Source organism: Gossypium hirsutum, chromosome D08 (genome assembly GCF_007990345.1).
Source record: "Gossypium hirsutum isolate 1008001.06 chromosome D08, Gossypium_hirsutum_v2.1, whole genome shotgun sequence".
NCBI classification, from domain to species: Eukaryota; Viridiplantae; Streptophyta; class Magnoliopsida; order Malvales; family Malvaceae; genus Gossypium; species Gossypium hirsutum.
Window position 1 is genome coordinate 52,929,025 of NC_053444.1, and position 20,244 is coordinate 52,949,268.

Below are 20,244 nucleotides of genomic sequence, written 5' to 3' on the forward strand. Positions count from 1 at the left end.
TATGGACAATTTTGGCTGTAGGTAATCTCGAATCATAGGTAAACCTTTAATTTGGCCACTGACAAGAGTTCATGCCCATATTCTCTATCAGCTGATAGACGTCCTCCTATGTTTGGTACATTAAGCCCCCTCATGTGGTTCCATCTAGTCCTAACCTTGATTTCCATCTAACCCGTTGTAAAACATTTGCAACCTTAACCGCTATGTAAACCATGATGAGGGCATCTATATATGAGCAATTTAAAATGCTCTCAAGCTTTGTAAAAGTTCTTTCCTTCCATCTATTTGAAGTTGGAAACATCTCTTCTTTGTTGAATAGTTTTGCTAATAAGGTAGAATTTGTGCAAATACTTTTCCGCAAGCTCGTTCCATACGGTAATTAATTCTGGTGACGGTGAGTCTAACCAAGAAAAAAATTATCATTTAAGGAGAAGAAGGTCAACCGAAGACGAATAATGCCATCGGTAGCCCCATTAAATTTGAATGTATCACAAAGTTAGACAAACCATTTTAAATGTTGATTAGGGTCATCTGTCATCGTTCCTCTGACAAGAAGGTTGTTCTGAATCATCTGGATCATTGTCGATTTTATTTCAAAAATTTTCATAGCTATCATTGGCCCTGTAATGCTGCCTTATACTGTGTCCAGATTTGGTAGCACGTAGTCTCTGAGCATCCTCTCTTCACGAGCTATGGGTGACTCATTAATAATTGGTATTGTGGTGGTGATGGGTTTTATATTGACGGATTATCGAACAACGGATTATCACATGGTAAATCAACTACAGTAGACTGGTTATTTTGCATCTATTGTTGTTGTTGTCTACGATTGCGGCATAAGATTCTTTCTTGATCAGTGAATGACTCTATAAGTGTGCTCTTACTCCAAGTCATACACTGAAATCCATAACATAAAAGAAATATGTAAGAAAACTAAATAAATTAATTGAAATTAGACAGTCATATCTATAATTTGGGAATTTTTTTAATTATCCTATTACGCGTAAAAAGTAAAATTAATCTAACGGCGAAGCCTCCCTAGCAACAACGCTAACAACTTGACTGCCTCTCGGTGTACTATTGTCGTGTTGAAAAATGGGTTTAGATAACGTAACAGAAAATAAATTTAGGAAAAAACCAGACTTTTAAATTTTTTTCCAAAATAAGATCTTGGTTGTGATATCTAAAGTATTAAACACTTAATCCAAATTGTACATTTTCGATTCGTCTAGGATGAGCGCTTCGACCGAGTAGTCTTCTCCGCTATCTTCAAGCTCACGTCTACCGAGTGTGGGATCGCTTTGAATAAAAAATCACAAAAATTACCAGTAGGGTAATTTTCAATTTCTCTAAACTTTTGGGTCAAGTTGTAAATCAGGAAAATAACTATATAATTTTTTTTAGAATATTCTCTTCAAAGAATTTTCTCTTGAATTCAAGTATATGTAAATAATGACCCAATGCACATTTTATATAGGGAGAGTTAAGAAAGTTTAACAATAATTCAACTTAATTACTTTAATATTAAATTAATATAATATTTATAAAGATAAAAATTAGATTAAATTTAATATGAAATCTTATTAAAATAATAGAATATTATCTACAAGATAAACATTAAACTAAATTTAATATTAAGATAATCACTTCAATATTAAATTAATAAAATACTATTAAGATAAATATTAAATTTAATTTAATATTAAACTACTAAAATAATATTATTTTTGGAATAATTAATTTGAAATCAAATTCTTTGCTAGAGTCTCAGAAGGAGTGTATCTCTTCCACTGCTCAACCACTAATGACCAACCATCACCGGCCACTGAGACACCACCGTCGCAGCCACCGGCACCACCAAAACCGAGCCTGGTTTGACCAGTTTTTGGGTCTTGGTCTTGGTTTTGGCCTCCCGGGCCCAATTTAAGATCTCAGATCCAATTTTCAAACTTAATTACCCATTGGGCCAATTGACTGATTTAAAAATTAACTTCCAAAAAATATCATATTAATTTTAATTGATTAATCTAATTTTACTTGATGAAAATTAGTTTTTTCAAAAATCACTTTGATTTTACAAATTAATTTTTCAAGAAAAATCTTTAATCAAATTCTCTAGTTGAACAATTCTCATGACCACCTAATTTAATTCCACATCGGATAAACTGACTCAATTAAATTATTTCCCAAAGTCGTAGAATTTTCGTCTGATTCAAATTCAGTCTGATTGAGCTTTTGTTGAGCTAGTAGAGGGACCAATCGAACATATACAACTAGTCTAGAAGCATCGTTCCGATAATTCGCAATTACTTAATCATGGAGTCAGTCCATAAGAAGTACCATGATTGAAAACTCCTTCTTGTATAATCTTTACGAAAGCAAATCATCTAATTGCTTTGTCCAATGACCTCATCATGTGTGTGTTACCTTCATATGGTATCCTAAATTCCTTTGAGTTAAATTTTTTCACTCAATACAATCATATTTTGTCTCATTGTCACCATTGAGTCTTTTTAATGATTAATATGATCACTGTCAACAAATGACTGTGATAAATTACACGTTTGAGAACAAGCAACCTGTAGCCACGTTCCATATTTATCAGCCCACATAATGCCAATGAGAGGATATCCTTAACTCTTTAATTGAGCTATAAATTTCACTATTGCTAGTAAAACTATGTCATTCCCAAGTCATGTACCCAACATACCGGCTATGGGCTTGATCATATTTAGAGCATAAGCCTCCACTTATATCAAAGCACATGAGTTGCATACACATGGTCAGTGACTAACTTAGGATTTAAGAAAAACGCACTATGAACGTCACAAGTGGATTAATTCACAAACGGATTCAGAATTAATTCATCTTGGGTCCAGTCCAATGTACCATTCTACCAATTAATACATCTATGTCTCTACTCGTGGAGTCAACTGCTCTGATAGCCAAGACTAGTCATCTCCCCAATTGGAATTGTAGACGACATAATAATCATTATTAGTATTTGAATCCAATACTCACTTTGATTCTTTTACGGAATTACGGACTCATTTGGATTATCTGCTCAAGTAAGTTGTCTTTCTCGCAATGTAAACGTTCTTTACAATGCCACTTATCTTCAGTTTGAACTTTAGATAATCAATGAGCTAATATTTTTTCTTACAATTTTACTATGCATGCAAAATATAAAATATATAAATACAAAAGACATAATAGTACAATGTGAAATTAACTTTATTTATTTATTCATCATTGAAATAAATAGAAAATAATTACATGTTTACTACAATATGGGCACATTTCCCAACACGTCGGAAGTGAGAATACTACAACTAAATATATAAATTAAGGCGGTGCTTGCAAATATACGGGTCAGGTTGTAATAAAATTTTGTACAACGAAGTACAAGAAGTACTCTAAGGATCGTACCCAAAGGAGGCTTGATTAAACTAATATTCGTCCCTACACTAATAGGTCTAAAATGGCTGACTAAACTTCATTAATTTGTGTTGCATAGACAAAAACACCCTTACTTCATTAATTGGCCACATCGTATCGGTGTCATGACACCATCAAGCTTGTGTCGTGAAACTGATGGCAAATTGCTTCTTTGAGTGTCTCTTTATGGTTGTGTCATGACAATCTATGGTCTATGCTACGACATCTAAGCTCTATGTTGAAACATCGAGAGCCGTCCAATCTCTTTCTGCCTTAAAGTTATGTCTTATAACTCAGCTAACATGTTAGTCTACCTTTAGGCCTAATTCTTTTTGTGAGGAAATAGAAACAGGACTCTATCGTTATTGGTGGTAAAAATCATAGTCAAATCGTGAGATTCATTGGTGTTCATAGGAGAGGTTGGGCAATTTGAATGAGCGTGGGGGATTAGATTTCCAAAATCTAACAAAGTTTAATTTTGCACTTTTGGCCAAGCAGGGGTTGCAGTTAATTTGTAATCCTACATCATTGGTAGCACGTGTATTGGAAGCAAAATACTACGAAAGTAGTGAATTTTTACAAGTTGAGTTAGGGAGTCAACCTTTGACTACATGGAGGAGCATTTGGGTAGCAAAGGAGCTCTTGTTGAAAGGAGTAGCTGGCAAGTTGACGATGGAAAATCAATACTAGTTTGGGATATAGCCCAGTTGCCTAAAGACATACCCTACATAATTAGTTCACCACGGGTTAATGAGGTAAATTTTATGGTTAATCTGATTGATGAACAAAGTAAGAAATGGAAGGAGAATGTAGTCAGTACCACCTTTAATGAGCATAAAGTTAAAAGAATACTAAGTATCCTATTAGTATAGTACGGGCTATCAGACAGGTTGAAATGGTGTCCCGAGAAAACTGGAGAGTCTACAGTACAAGTTCTTATCAACTCTTGTTACGAGGCTTTCCAGGAACTGAAAATGATTTATACAGAGACATAGGTCCAGAAAAGCGGACATTTTATAGACAATTATGGTAAGCAAAGGTGCCAAATAAAATGAAAATTACAACCTGGAGATTTTTGCATAATCATATACCTACTATATCTAATTTGCATATTAGAAGGCTAGTAAATGATGTTGTATGTTTGCAATGTGGAAAGGCGGTAGAGAGTTCTCATGCTTTTCAAGATTGTTCTTATTCATTACAAGTATGGCAGCAGCTGGGTAACACGTGGAATTTAAATCAGAAAGGAGAATCATTGTTTTAATGGCTCCAACGGTTGTTTACAAGACATACTTAGCAACAGGTATTGATTATTATTATTGTTTGGGCATTATGGCTATCGAGAAACAAATTATTGCATGAATGTAAAAGGCTGTACATTTGTAATGGAAATACTGGAGGACACTCAACTGATAAGCGTGACTAATCAAACAGGGATATGGTAACCCCCAACAGATTTGTAGGTCAATCTTAACTACGAAGGGGTTTTTACAGAGGCTTGGAGGCATCAATTTTAGGCATAATCATTAAGGACAACAAAGGCTTGATAATGGGTGCGGCATGCAATTCGAACAGGAACTTACCGTCTGTGGAGGCGGTGAAAGCTTTGGCAGCCGTTCAGGCCGTCCGATTTGCCCAAGAGATGGGGTTTCAAAAATTCAAGGTTGAAGGAGACTCATTGGTGATTATTTCAAAGATCAAGATGCAAGGTATGGATAGATCGGAGGTTAGTAATTACATTTGGGAAGGTAAAAAAATTATAATGGGTTTTGAAAGCTTCAAATTTCAGCATATCAAAAGGGGAGGTAATCGGGTGGCTCACCTGCTGGCGAAGGAAGGCTTCATTCAGAAGCGAGATGTCCGATGGGTGGAGGACTCGTTGGCGATTCAAGAGATTGTGGTGGTCGAGGAAAGGAATTTGTTTAGAACCACATAACGGTCACGGTCGGATTGGAAAGAATGTTACAATAGAGGATGAGAACTAGCGTTTTCGTTGAATCGCTTCAAACCAGTACCTATCAATGAGTCTATGGTGAGAGTTGAAGTGTTGTTTTTTACTAGTATGCGTGGGGGTGTAAGGGAAGAAGATGGGTTTCCAATTTTTTTTTTTTTGTTTTGATGGTTTATTTTCATTTGGTTTGGTAAAGTAATAAAATAGTATGTATAAGTAAATAAGTTGCAACAGTTTGACAGCATTAGCATGTAAGTTATTTCTTTGCCAGTTAAAAATGACAAAATAACATTTATATCTCAAAATGTATTTAAAATTTATTTTTTTAATTATTTATACCTATGGAATTTAAAATATACACAGTAAGTATAGGTATTCAAATAAACATAATAAAAAATTACACTCTTGGTTTAAGTACATGTAAATAGTTCAATTGTTATTTAAAGAATATATCAAAAAGTAAGATAATTTGTTTCATTAGTTATTATTATTTCATCTATCTTCAAGTAATACAAATTAAAGCCATTCAAAAGAGGGTGAAAATGTAATATATATATACATATCATCTTACCATGAGGTCATAAAATTATTTAAAAAGATGTGTTACTGAAATTATCTCCTATAATATTTTAGAATTTTGACATTACTGACAATGTGAGGCTACAGTGGTATCACGATATCCCTCTTGGGCATTGCGATATCCAAGAAGACCCTCCATTTCAAGACTGATGATGATATCACAATACTAAGCCCTTGGTATCGCAACATCACTATTGTCAAGGAACAAAAAATGACACCAATGGCAATGTTTGTCCAACCGAAGTATCGATCAAGAGAAGCCCGTTCAAAGGTATTTTGGTCACAATTTTGGGCCAGAATTGCTGTTAAAATCAGCCAAATTTGGCTAAGGAGAGAGAAGACACATTTAGGATAGTTTTTGCTTTAGTTTTATTAGGCTTTCTCTTATCTTTCTCTTCATCTTTTCTAGGGTTTCATCTTTTCTTAGCTGTAGGCTTTAAATTTCTACAATTTTCTTATTGTTCTTGTTGTGTTTAGTGTTAGTTAAGTTAATTATTACTTTAGTTAAGATTTATTTACACTTTCAGACCATTTACTTTACTTTTATTGACATTTTCATCTTTGTTTAATGCATTCTCAATTTCCTTTAGTTTCAATTAAAACTCCCACCTTTAATGTTTTTTGCTTTTTATTTTATAGTTAAATGTTCATTGTTACTTTGCTTTTAAGTTTTTTCCATTAAAAATATCAACTTTCTTATTCTTTTAAAACTTTGTTTTCATGGATTTTATGTTCCTTTCTTGTATGTTTATTAGCTTAGTTTTTAATATGGGTAACTAAACTTTAAGGGCGGTGGTTGATGAAGATGTGGATAAGTTGATTTTTGGACGATGGACTAAACAGTAATAAATTGGACTAAATTGAATGAACATAAAAACTTAGGATTGACTACCCTAAGGGAATATCTAACCAAGTGACACTGAGAGGTAATCTTGTTGAGCACCAATCCGTTAGTTCCAGGTTAGCCGGTGAAATCGAGAGATAAACCGGATTAACTTATCTAATTTGGTAAAATTGAGATCGAGAGATAAAATAGAACCATTTTAGGAGTTTATACAATTTAGATCCATAATTCAAGGATTGGTGAACAACATAGAAATCAATCAACCACCGTTTTTTATTTAGCTGTTAATTTCATAATTTTGTACATTTTACAATTTAATCCTTAGTAGCTAACTCGTAGAATATTATAATTATTCTTAACTTTATAATTTTTCGTACTATAATGTTTAGTGATTGGTTGGTTAAACTATTTATTTTGCATACTCGTTAGTAGAAATTGTTAAATCATCAACTCTGTTGGGTTCGATCCTTGGAGTTCTCCATACCCTATTGTAAAATTATATTATAACTAACATGTCACACTTACAGACAACGCACATATTATTTTTTTATTTGATTGTTGTCTTTAATTGTTGATTTCTCCATCCCGTTCACGAGACCGAGAAGTGGAGGCGGTCAAGTTATTGGCGCCATTGCCAGGGAGCTAAAGCATGATTGAACCATTTTTAGTTTCGTTGCATGTATTTAGGGAGATAATTGATAAAAGTCAAAGTTATAAATATAGCTTGGTTTTTCTTTTTCTTTTTTTGCAATTCTTGATTGATTTGTTTCATTCTCTTGTGTTTGTAGGAAGTGTTATATGACTCAAACCGGTAACGGTGTCTTACAATTTGAACCCACACCAGAATGTATCATTACACACATGACGAGGGCTCAAAATTTGAGGGAAGCCCAACCTCCACAACGAGAACAACTAGTTGAAGACCAAGGAAGAGACAAACAACTACCACCACCACACCCACCCATGGAACAAAGAAACTTGCGCGATTATGCAATGCCCAAGCTCGATGTTGTTCGAAGGAGTATTAATCGTCTAATGATTAATGCTAACAACTTTGAAATCAAACTGGAAATGATCTAGATGATACAAATGAATCTCCAATTTCAGGGATCAATGAATGAGGATCCTAACTACCATTTTAAGAGATTTTTAACGATTTGTGATACATTTAAATACAATGGGGTATCCAATGACATTGTTTGTCTTCAGTTATTCCCTTTCTCTCTTAGTGACGATTCTTTTATGTGGTTAGATTCACAACCAATGACTCCGTCAACACTTGGGACGATCTAGCAAGCAAGTTCTTGGCAAAATAATTTCCCTTGAACAAGAAGATGAAGTTTCGCATATATATTACGAAATTTCAATAACTAGAGAAGTAGTAGCTTTATGAATCTTAGGAGCGCTTTAAACTTATGCTCTCTAAGTGTCCCTACCATAGCCTACAAGATTGGTTGCAACTTTGGGTTTTCTATAATAGGATTCACGGAAACTTGCAATCAAGTCTCGATGAAGCGTCCATGAAGGCTTTCATGTTGAAGACTTATGCCGAGGCTTGCCAACTCATTGAAGACATGGCAATTAATTCATATATATGGTCGACTAAACAGTTCACATATAGGGCCAAATAATCGACCGTGAGTGTGATCGATAGCAAGGCAAAGTATTAACAAGTCCTCAATGTTTAAATCAATTAGAAATGAGTTGGTCAAGGCACAAGTTCTGAATCAACCTATTTTTTAACCAATTCTTATGCAGGTGTTGAAGGCGAAGGTGTGCTTTAGGGAAATATAGGCAAAAACAATAGGGTTAGTTATATGTGGAGTAGAGGTTACAACACGGACTTCAACACTTATAATCCGAGGTTGCGTGACCACCCCAACCTTAGGTGGGGAGGGAACACAGGAGGTCTATCAAATCAAGTAGTCCAAAATTTCAACACATGTAACACCCCTAACCCGTCTCCCTCTTCGAATTAGGGTTACAAAGCATTACTGTACAATCAAAAACATTTAAATATTATATCATTCAATAATTTAAACACATCATAAACCATTCATACACATCCATATTGTCCCTAAATCGAGCCTTAAAGACCCTAAAAATAGCTTAGAAGCAATTTGGGACCAATTTGAAACAAATCAAAAATTTTTGGAAAAAGTAACAAAATTTGAAAACAAGGGTCACACGGCTGTGTGGTCAGGCCGTGTAACTTTTGAACTAGGGACACAAGCCCATGTCCCAATCCATATCCTCACCCGTGTAACTCTCTGAGTAGGGTCAAACGGTCGTGTCACACGCCCGTGTGCCAGGCCATGTAACTCACTAACTTGCACCCTAAGAAAATCATCAGATGACACATAGTCGTGTCGTCAGGCAGTATGCCTCACATGGCTGAGTCACATGCCACGCCGTGTAAACCCAAAATTTACCTAAAATCAAACCATTTCAAAATCATTTCATGCATGTGCATTTAGACCAATTATGCACACTTTCAAAGCACCAAAACATCATCTAAACACAAATATGTTTACCATTTCCAAGACCCTAATTCAACTACCTAATATGCTATTCAAGGCACCACAATTAGTATCCAAACATCACATACCTAAAAGAGTTCATATGACTCATTTCATGCATATAAATCTAGTCCATTTAGGATCTAAAACATACCACATTTAACCATTTCCAAACCATTCAAGACATACCATAAGAGCCTTATTCTATTATGTACCTAAAACACATCATAATTGAACATTTTCAAGCTAACAAATTGTACCAATATGCCATACACATCCATTATAAGAAAATAGTGACCAAAAGGACTTACCTAAAAAAGCATTATAAGTCCATCAACCATGCATGAAAACCAAAGCACCAACATAACAAGTTACCATTTACCTATTCATCAAAAATACCGTTATAAACCAAAACATGTTTACATTACCTAATTCCTTGCATAAAGACTAATTCCATTATGCACTTAACCACAACATAAATACCTAATTCAAACACCTACCAAATCATACCATATTTATCACTTTCAAGCCATTACAAGCATACTATAACATTATACATTTCAATTACCCTAAAGTAGTCAACAAGACTTTACTTAACAAGCTTTATAAGTTCATCATCTAACATCATCTTCAAAGACCTAGGTATACTAAATCAACCATTTTACATATCCATAAACCATCAACACAAAATACTTATACACGTTAACATTGTAATTTCCATACATGATAACCTAATTTAAGTATGAACTAAAACATGTCACAAGTAACCATTTTCAAGCCATTAACATCATGCCAAGGTAACCTTATAAACAAGCACTTTAAAGTAGCCAAAATCACGTAACTTGGTGAGGCATCAAAGTGTACCAAACCAACATAGCTTTCCAAAGCTTATACATGTCAAAACACCATTAACATATACACCATAATACCATTACAACACACCCTATACATGCCATTATAAACATTATACAAATTACCCAAAACTACTAAATTGTCTACTAGATAGTGTGATAGATCTCGAACGAGCTTCCAACCGTTCGAGCTTTCGATAATCTATAAAACAAAGAAAAAATGACTACGTAAGTAATGAATACTTAGTAAGCTCGTATAAACTTAAAACATAACCTACCATTTCAATAATGAAATTTATAGAAGAAGTACAAATCGTTACCAATGCCATAAGCTTAGTAAAAGCCTATATAACACCATTGAACTTACAAGTTAGTATATCTATTCATGATACATAGGAAATCACTCATGTATAAACATAACATTTAATTCATCCTCGTTACCATACGATTATGATTCATTCCATTTGCATACTTACTATTTCCAATCTTACAACTCAGGGATTAAGCATAAACCATTACCAATGACATGAGTTTACTATAAGCCTATTCAAACATCATCGAACTCACATGTTAATAGGTTTATCAACAACACATATAAACTCATTTACATCATAAGTAGAATTTCGTAAGATACATTACATAAACATCAACCTTTTCATATAGTCATGAACCTTTCCATTAAGCCACTTATCGTTCCATTCCTTTTCTTACCCGTTGAACCATCTAGAATTGCATCGGATACTCGGGAAAGCTCGCATGAAGTGTGCCTTTACATATAACCATAACCTTTCCTTTACATTAATGCTCACAAGAGCTGTGAAATGGGCCTACACACATGAGCTGTGGGTCAGAATGTGCTACACGATGCTATTCACACGAGCTATGGAGAATTCGCAACAAATACAAGACCTCAACCATCGGTAGGACATTCAAGACCAGCACCCTAAACACAAAATCCCTAATGACATGTCATTTGTATCCTGAGAATTCTTAAGGTTCAATTGGGACTTGTTATTCGTCAAATCATCATATCATAAATACATTTATAATCTAATTCATTTATATTTCAACAACATACTAACTAGTTAATTTACCTAACATTAAAACGATCATAGTTCTTACGAACTTACCAGACTAAATTACAGCAACGACAAAGTACAGGGGCTATTTGGAAATTTTCTCTTCTCCTCAATTTTCCACTCATTCTTGATCTAAAATAATAATTTCATTCAATTCACTAATTCTAACAAAAAAGTCAATTCATTTTATGCAACTAAGTCCTTTTGAAATTTTTACAAAATTGCCTCCAATATTTTACTTTAATACAATTTAGTCCCTAAGCCCAAAACATGCAATTTAACAATTTTTAATTAAAATTCATGCTAACAAATTTTTACCTAGTTTTATAACAGCCTATATTTATTATCAATTTTAATATTTTCCTTTAATTTTTCCTTTTTCATAAATCAATCCCTAAACTTGAAAATCATCAAAAATTACTTAACAAAATACTTATATTTAACAACCAAGCTTTATAATCTATCATAAAATTTCAAGAACATCACAATTTCATCCATTGTAAAATTCTAACCATTTAACTATTTAACAAATTGATCCACGGGTTAGCTAAACCTAGTTACAACGATTTCAAAAAAAATATTAAAAACAGACATAAAAATCTCCCACATGCATTAAAGATAGTTTGGTCGAACCTCTCTTGCTCCAAAAATGGAGTTTCTCCCGTCAAAGAAGAAGAACATAGGAAAAATATGTTTTTACTTTTCTTTTTTCTTTTTTATTCCTATTATTTACTTATTTAACATTAAAATGTATCATATAAACTAACAAAAATTAGTCACCAACCGTCGACTAATTTATAATATGGTATATTTTACATTTTAGCCCATTTAATTACCTTTCCTTAGCTATTTGACACCTTTAATTAATAGAATTCAATTTTTATATTTTTTTACAATTTAGTCCTTTCAAATTAATTAACTATCTAAACATTAAAATTTCTTAACAAAACTTTAATACAACCTTAATAACACTTTGTAAATATTTAATCAAATATTTACGACAAGATTTCTAGAAACGAGGTCACGATACCTCATTTTCTAAAACCACTTAACTTTAGGGTCAAACCACTTGAACTTAATTATTCATTCAAATAGCATAAATTGCCAATTCAAAATTTATTTTAATACCAAAATTGACTTGTAAATATTAAAAAATAACATTTACGAACTTACTCGTTAGATTTGTGGCCCCAAAACTACTATTTTCGACACTGAAAAATGGGTTGTTACAATACCCCTCAACCCAATGCTCCATATCAACCTCTATTACCATTTAGGGCACCTCAGAGATCCGGAAAGAAAACCAGACTTTAATAAAGACCCACTAATGTAGATTAGGGTAAGTAAAGTTGAGGAAGGCTTGCACGTGGATCAAGCCAATGTGCATCAAATTTGTTGTCAATTAGACCAAATTTTGCATTTGTTGCAAAACATTTCAGCCTCTAGCATACCAAGTAATATCGAGCCAAATCCAAAGTGAGAAGGGAAGGAACATGTGAAATTCATCACCCTTGTATCAATAGTTGTGGTAAAAAACCTATCTGACCAATTAATGAGGAGAAGAAAGTGAGTGAGAATGATGTTGACACTCGCACTCCTAATGTTGGATATGGAGTAAGAGAGAGAGTTGAACCTGAGAGTGAACCCATACAAGCCGAAACAAAGGATAAAACCATTTAACCACTACAAAGTCTGACACCTATACCTTTTCCATCGCGTCTAGAGGACAAGGAAAAGAAAGAGAGGAGTTTTTGCACTTCCTCAATATGTTCAAGGCCTTGAATGTGAACCTCTCATTACTAGAACTCCTAGAGAAGATGCCCAAGTATGCAAAGTTCCTTAGGAAGAAAATAGGGAGAGGAGAGCAAATCACTCTCACTATTGAATGTATGTTGTCATATCTAGAAAAGTATCATTAAAACTCAAGAACCCTGGTAGTTTTACCATTATGATAGAGATCAAAAGTGTAAATTTTGACAAGGTAATGTGTGATCTTGGAGTGAGTATAAATTTAATTCCCTTGATTATTTACCGTAGGTTAGGTCTAGGCGACCTTAGGGAGATTTCAGTAACCCTTCAACTTGCTAATAGGTCCCTAGTTCACTCAAAGAGAGTTTTGGAGAATATTTTAGTAAGGGTTCGGTAGTTCATTCTCCCGGTTAATTTTATAGTGCTAGATTTCGATAAGGATCTCTAAATTCCAATCCACTTAGGGAGACCTTTCTTGGTCACATCTAGAGCTACTATGCACATAGTGAAGGGTGAGTTGACCATGGACATCAAGGGAGAAACTAAAATTTTTAAATGTGTAGAGCCCGAGTTTAGGTTTAAAAAGGTGTTTTTGTTCAAGAGTACAAGTGTCAAGTGGTTCAACTGAAACCTATTATGCTGAGGACCTTGCGACGTTTGTGGAGTGGTGTGGTCTTTCAGGTGTTCATGCGACACATAAAAGGATCCAGAGGAGGAGAAAAATGAGGAAGACATTACCATTCTATGGTGGCCACAATCGTGCATTGAAAAAAAGGCGAGTCCAAGTGGCGATGACATCAAAAAAGCATTATTTCGAGGGCGTAATTGGTCGCCCAAGTTGGATTTTTAACTTGCTGTCTATGGCAATAAAACTTAAAGATGTAAATAATTAAATTATTGATCATGGACTCCACATGTTTTCTACATTTAGATTAGGATTTTAACTTCTGTTAGTTTAATTTTGGACTTTAGAGTATATAATTTTTATGATTGAAAGGGAATTTGACAATTTTGAAAGTGTTTAGGGGGCCCATTCAGTGAAATCGTGAAATCTACAAGGGGATTTTGTGATTTCTCGATCAATTTCTAATAGGGCCAAAAATCTTACGGTTATCACGATATTGGTCACTTGATATCACAATACCCCTGACATTTTAAGTTTTAAAATTTTGGTTCATGCATAGTGATATTGTGATACCTTGGACAAATTCGAAATGAGAAAGGTCTAAAAATAGGGGATATCACAAAATCCACCCTTGGATATCACGATATCCATGTCGGGTCAAGTGATACTCGAGTTAGGTATCGCGATCTGCATGTTTTAGAGGTTTTTAAACCTCTAAACACTCTAAAACCCCCCATTCTCTTTATTTTTCCCTAAATCTTAAACCCTAGCCCCCAAAAACACCTCTACTATCATTTTCCTCTCAATTTTGCTTTTAAATCTTTCCGATTTTATTTGCAATATATTTTCTATTTTTGGTTTTCTTTTTGTTTTTCTTCTTGTTTTTACAAGTTTTTCTTCTCATATTGCTTGGAGAGCACGAAACTTTATCAAATCAACTCACTTTGCCATTGCAATCAACCTAGTTTAAGTTTCCTTTTCCTTTATTTCCTCGCATTTGTCCTCGTTTTTGCTTCCTTTATTTTTACTTTTAATTTTACTTTTATTTTCATTGTTATTTTTATTTTAGTCTATTGTTGCCTGTTGTTAGTTGGTTAGTTGACATAATATTTTGATATTGTTTGCTTAAATAAGAGATTTTATGAAAATGCCCTCGAGACAACAAAAACGATCTTGATCCCAAACCACCCCAGCTCCATCGTCGGATTATGACGGCTATAAATTTGCTCAAAAAAAGGCTGTGGACTTTTATCAAATGATTTAAGGGAGAGCGTTTATCTTTGAACGTGGTTTTGATCCAGCCTCTTCATTCGATGACCAGGTTTAGGATGTTGTTTGCTTTCACCGGTGGGAAATTTTTTGTATGTTACCGAAGACACCTATTGTCATACCTATCATCTTAGAGTTTTACTCTAATTTAAAAAATTTTCATCGAGATTGGGTCTATATCATACAAGTTGAGGTTAACATTTCCTCTTTCATCATCTATGAATATTACGGCATAAACTTCTATAGCATGGATGCTCTTTCATACATGGATTTGGAGTTCTTCTCTAATATAGATATACTTCTACCAACTTTATACACGTGACAACACGATAAGCTATTTGAGAAGTAACCTCCACTCGTTGCAAATCAGGTGGTTAGTAAAAGCTTCACCTCTCAATTTGACTATATGACCGAGTAGGATGTAGCTACTCAAAGAAGTTAGATGCTCGCTTCTCGGAAGAATCCATATGATCTCTTGTTAAAAATGTGACTCTTTAGGCCACCGAATCCCGCGTAAACTCAACTATTCCGTACCACAATTTAAGGGGATTGATAGTGCATCCCATTACAAACATTATTATCCCATCGCCAGCATCCTTCCCGCGCATCTTACAATAATGGCCTAATAATATATTCCTCACGTTAATGCCACCTAACACGAGATCTGTTTATAAATAACAACTAAGATGATGATGAAGGAATCAAGTCTCCAACACTTTGGCACCTTGCTTTTGGCTTACCTCCACCACTACTAACTCTATTTCAATACTCTTTGGCTCTCTGCATAGATTGGGTGAACTAGCCTCTATCAAATCCACCACTCTCTCTTTGTATATCTTCCTTGTTGATCTCACACATCAACATAAACAAAAATAATATTTTATTCTTATTAATAATGCTGAGTTTAAGTATACCCTCATACATATACTCTCTTATGTTTCATTCAATATATGAGCAATACATATGTAACAAACATTGTTTAATTCTGGCATCGCTCAAGTTGTTACAATAAACTCATTTTCATTATCTTCTAACCTAAGATTATGTAGAACTGATCTTTCGAAGTTTGATATGTCAAATTAGGTTTCGCCGTTATACTATAAGGAGCTTATTTTTGAGTAATTTTATGTCTTTTCTGCAATTTTTAGTAGTTTTTAGGTTTCAATTGAATAAATGAAAATTGTCTCATTTTACTCATTTTTTAGACCTAATTTGGCCAACTGTGCCATTGGGAACCCTAACATTTGTTTGAGTGTTGTAGGTACTTAGCAGAGGCCCGAAATTGTGTGTAAACATCATCGAAGTAGGGGTATCATGACATCAAGGCCTTGGAATCACGATATCCCCATCAGTCTCGAAACTAAGGCAAACTACAATGGTATCATGATATCCCTCTTTAGTATCGCGATATCTAAGTGACAAGAAGACCCTCCATTTCAGGACTGATGACAATACCGCTATACCAAGCCCTTGGTGTCGCAATATCACCTTCATCAGGGAAAAAAAAACACCACAAGTAATGTTTGTCCAACCAGAGCACTGATTAGGAGAGGCCCCTTTAAAAGCATTTTGGTCACAATTTTGGGTAAAAACGCTACTAAAATCAGCCAAATTTGGCTGAGGAGAGAGGAGACACACTTAGGATAGTTTTTGCTTTAATTTTCTTAGGTTTTCTCTTATTTTCTTTTCTTCTTTTCTAGGGTTTCATATTTTATATCTTCTTTCTTAGCTGTAGACTTTAAATTTCTACAATTCACTTCTTGTTCTTGTTGTTCTTAGTGTTAGTTAAGCTAGTTATTACTATAGCTAGGGTTTATTTACACTTTCAACTCATTTACTTTACTTGTATTGACATTTTCATCTTTGTTTAATTCATTCTCAATTTCCTTTAGTTTCAGTTGTTAAAACTTCTACCTTTAATGTTCTTTGCTTCTTATTCTATAGTTAGATGTTCATTGTTACTTTGCTTTTAAGTTTTTTCCATTAAAAATCCCAACTTTCTTATTTTTCTTAAACTTTGTTTTCATGGTTGTTATGCTCCTTTCTTGTATGTGTATTAGCTTAGTTTTTAATATGGGTAACTAAACTCTAAGGGGGTTAATTGATGGACATGTGGATAAGTTGATTTTTGGACAATGGGATAAATTAAATGAACCTAAAAACTTAAGATTGAAGACCCTAAAGGAATGTCCACTACAGTAAATTATGCCTTTAGCGGTGTTTTTAGTGGTGTTTGTACCGAAAATGTCGCAAAAGGTAAGGCAATAGCGGCATTTTTCCCATAAACGCCGCAAAAGGTTAGGCAATAGCAGTGTTTTTTCCATAAACGCCACAAAAGGTTAGGCAATAGCAGCGTTTGTTACATAAACACCGTGAATTTATTTACTTTTTATTGAAACGGCGTCGTTTTCACAATGATATCAAAGATCCTTTTTCTTCTTCAATATCATCTCTCACGAGTTACCTGCTGATCCCTTTTTCTCAGTCTGTTGATCCATTTTCTTTCTTTCTCATCTTTTTTCTTTCTCAGTCTGCTTTCTTTCTTTGATTTCCTTTTTCTTTGCTCTATATCATCTCCCATGATATCATCTCCCATCCACATTATTTGACTTCTCGAAACCCTAAAAATCCATTATGCCCCATTTTCTCAATGTCTGTAACTGAGCAACCAACACCTAGCTACTTTACCCAGTAGCCAACTCACAAGCCAACCTCCATGAGTCTTAGGAAATTTTATCTTTTTTTTCTTTTTTCCATTCTACATTTTTGTTATTTCCGTTTGTTTCTCGAGAAAAATTTTAAAAAAAAGTCAAGCGTTTTCGCCTGCTCTTTGCTTTTTTATTGTATATATAAGATTGCAAATTTGTTTACTTGACTGATAGAATTGAAATCAACTAGAAAATCAAGTGGATAAATATTCAGATTCTTGTTTTGTTTCAGGTTTTTAGCGAAAATTGACTATGCAATATCAAAATTTGATTACAAAACCAGTGAGTGTTACAGGTGAGAAATTGAAAAATTATTTAATTTATTTTTATCTACAAATTTTATGTTATGAACTAAGTAGTTTTATGAATTTGTATTTTACTGTTTCGAGCATTATTTTTACTCCTTTTAGGAAGGCTTTCTCGCTTAGTTTCTCACTTATTTTATCTTATTTTATTTCATCTCCATATGATCCAGTAACAAGCTAGTAATAAATTTTAGTTATCTTTATTATCTAATTTTGATGGGAAAAAGGAATGATAAGCAGGTTTTATTTCATTTCTCATCTTGTTTGTTCCCGCATTTAGAAGCCCTTTATTTTCTAATTTTGTCTCTATTAGCTCAATTTTTATTATTTCATTTAACAATTATTTTTATTATTTCATTTAACAAAATCTTGTCCCTTTTCTTTCTCAATTTTTTCATAGACCTTGTTATTCTATTTTAGTTGCTCTTCACATTGAGAAGATAGCTTTTTGGTGTGTTTGCTTAGCTTCAATCCATATTGTCTCAGGTAAGACAGTCCTTTCTTTGTTTTTAATTTTCTTATCTGAATTTTGGGTTTTCATTGATGTTTCAGTTAAGTAAATTGTGTTACTATGATGGTTGGGTGCTTAAAAAATTGGGGTAATAGGAACATAAGTGTTTGATTTACTAATTTTTTTAGTAGCACTGTTTCTTTTCCTTTTTTCCCTTTTCCTGCAAATTCCTGATTGATGCCTGATATATAGTGTAACCAAATCCTTGTTTAGTATTTTATAATTTGAACAACTTTTTTAAAAATTAATTTGTGGTTCATCCTTGTGGGAATCTGATTCATGTTTTTTATACTCAAGTGTTGAGTGTTGAAATGTCTTTGAAAATTGGAATTTTGAGGTTAAGTAATGGTACAAATTCCATGGAGTAGTCTGACATAAGTGGAATCTTGTGTCATCCTTACTCTTTTTGTTATTCTTCAAACAAAAATTAGTAATTTCTTAATGTTTGATTTTGGTTTATCTTGTAGAACAAGCATATGTGGTGACAGCTTTGGTGTAACTGGTTTTTACTTATTTAGTTTCTTATGTGATTAAAATAGCGACATATAGATATGTTTGTGAATTTTTTTTATTGTTTTGTTAGTCCTACATTTCTTTTGTTTATTTCCTTGATTTGATTTCTTGGTGGACAACTATTTTTTAATTTTTTAAATTTTTACCTACCAAAACTCGGATATGCTTTTAAGTTATTAGAGGCTTCCCATGTATAAATATGTGCTTTACAATGGTGTTTAGTACATATCGGTGTAGACAATCATTTTCCCTTGTTGACTAAGGCTAGTATAGTTGAGTTTTTACATCAGCAAGTTCTTAATATATAGCATGGTTTTGCAGGACAGTTACTGAGCTCTAAATTTTCTATTTCTTTCTTTTTTTGGTCAGACTGAATTAAGCATGCCAAAGTTTGTAAATGTAATAGCAATGAATTTCACCCTTATATTTAAAACTACTGCTTTCTCTTCGCTTGATATTTGATGCTTGGAAATATTGCGATATGTTAAATACCCCACATTTTATCTGGTAGATACTTTGAAAATGGAGTTGAATTTCAATAGGTTGTTTAGTTGTAAACTTTTTTGCATGCTTTGCCATTTCATGAAATTGAAGATGAGTGACAACATTTACATTGAGCATGCTATTGTCTTTCTCTGGATATGCTACTTGCAAACTGTTAAAGCCTTCATTGTCCTATACTTGCAAACTTTTTACCTAAATGTTTTGGGGTACCATTTCAAGTAAACTTATAGTGGGTTTTTATTTGTTTAACCTGTATGCTCGTGGAGTATGTATGTGATCTCTTTTGCACCTTAGGATTGCAATGGCATGCTACTTCATATTGATTGCTTTTAACTAGGTTTTCCTCTCGGTTGGATAATATGAAGAGTCTTTACTTAGTCCTTGTCTATGTCATCTGTGGGCTTCTATTTTGTACTTGTAAATTATAAAAAAAAAAAAGGATATCGCTTAGCTCATCTCTGTATAGCTGATCCCTTTTTTTTTATCCATGAATTTAATCATTTCCCTTATTGCGGGTATTATTTATTCAATTTTTATTATATATGTATTTCAGAAACATTATATTTTTTTTGCACTTATCACGTATCGTTTCAAATTACGAAGTAAATAAATAAATGATCCAAATAAAACAAAATAATCAATTTAATTATTATTAATATGGTTTATTTTAGTATTGACAAAATAAACAAAATGAAAAGAAATAAACAAAAGAAACAATAAATCTTTAATATCTTTAATAAAAAAATAGAATAATCAATTTAAATAATAAATGTTGGTATTTCATATGGGAATGGATATT

The 20,244-nt window shown here is 33.3% G+C and overlaps 1 non-coding gene across 1 annotated transcript; it reads left to right on the plus strand.

Moving 5' to 3' along the window:
• The first annotated feature begins 207 nt into the window (after positions 1-207).
• On the plus strand, positions 208-314 carry LOC121220535 (small nucleolar RNA R71). Its single transcript, XR_005917746.1, has one exon. It is a non-coding gene; the product is annotated as a small nucleolar RNA R71 (small nucleolar RNA).
• The last annotated feature ends 19,930 nt before the right edge of the window (positions 315-20,244 follow it).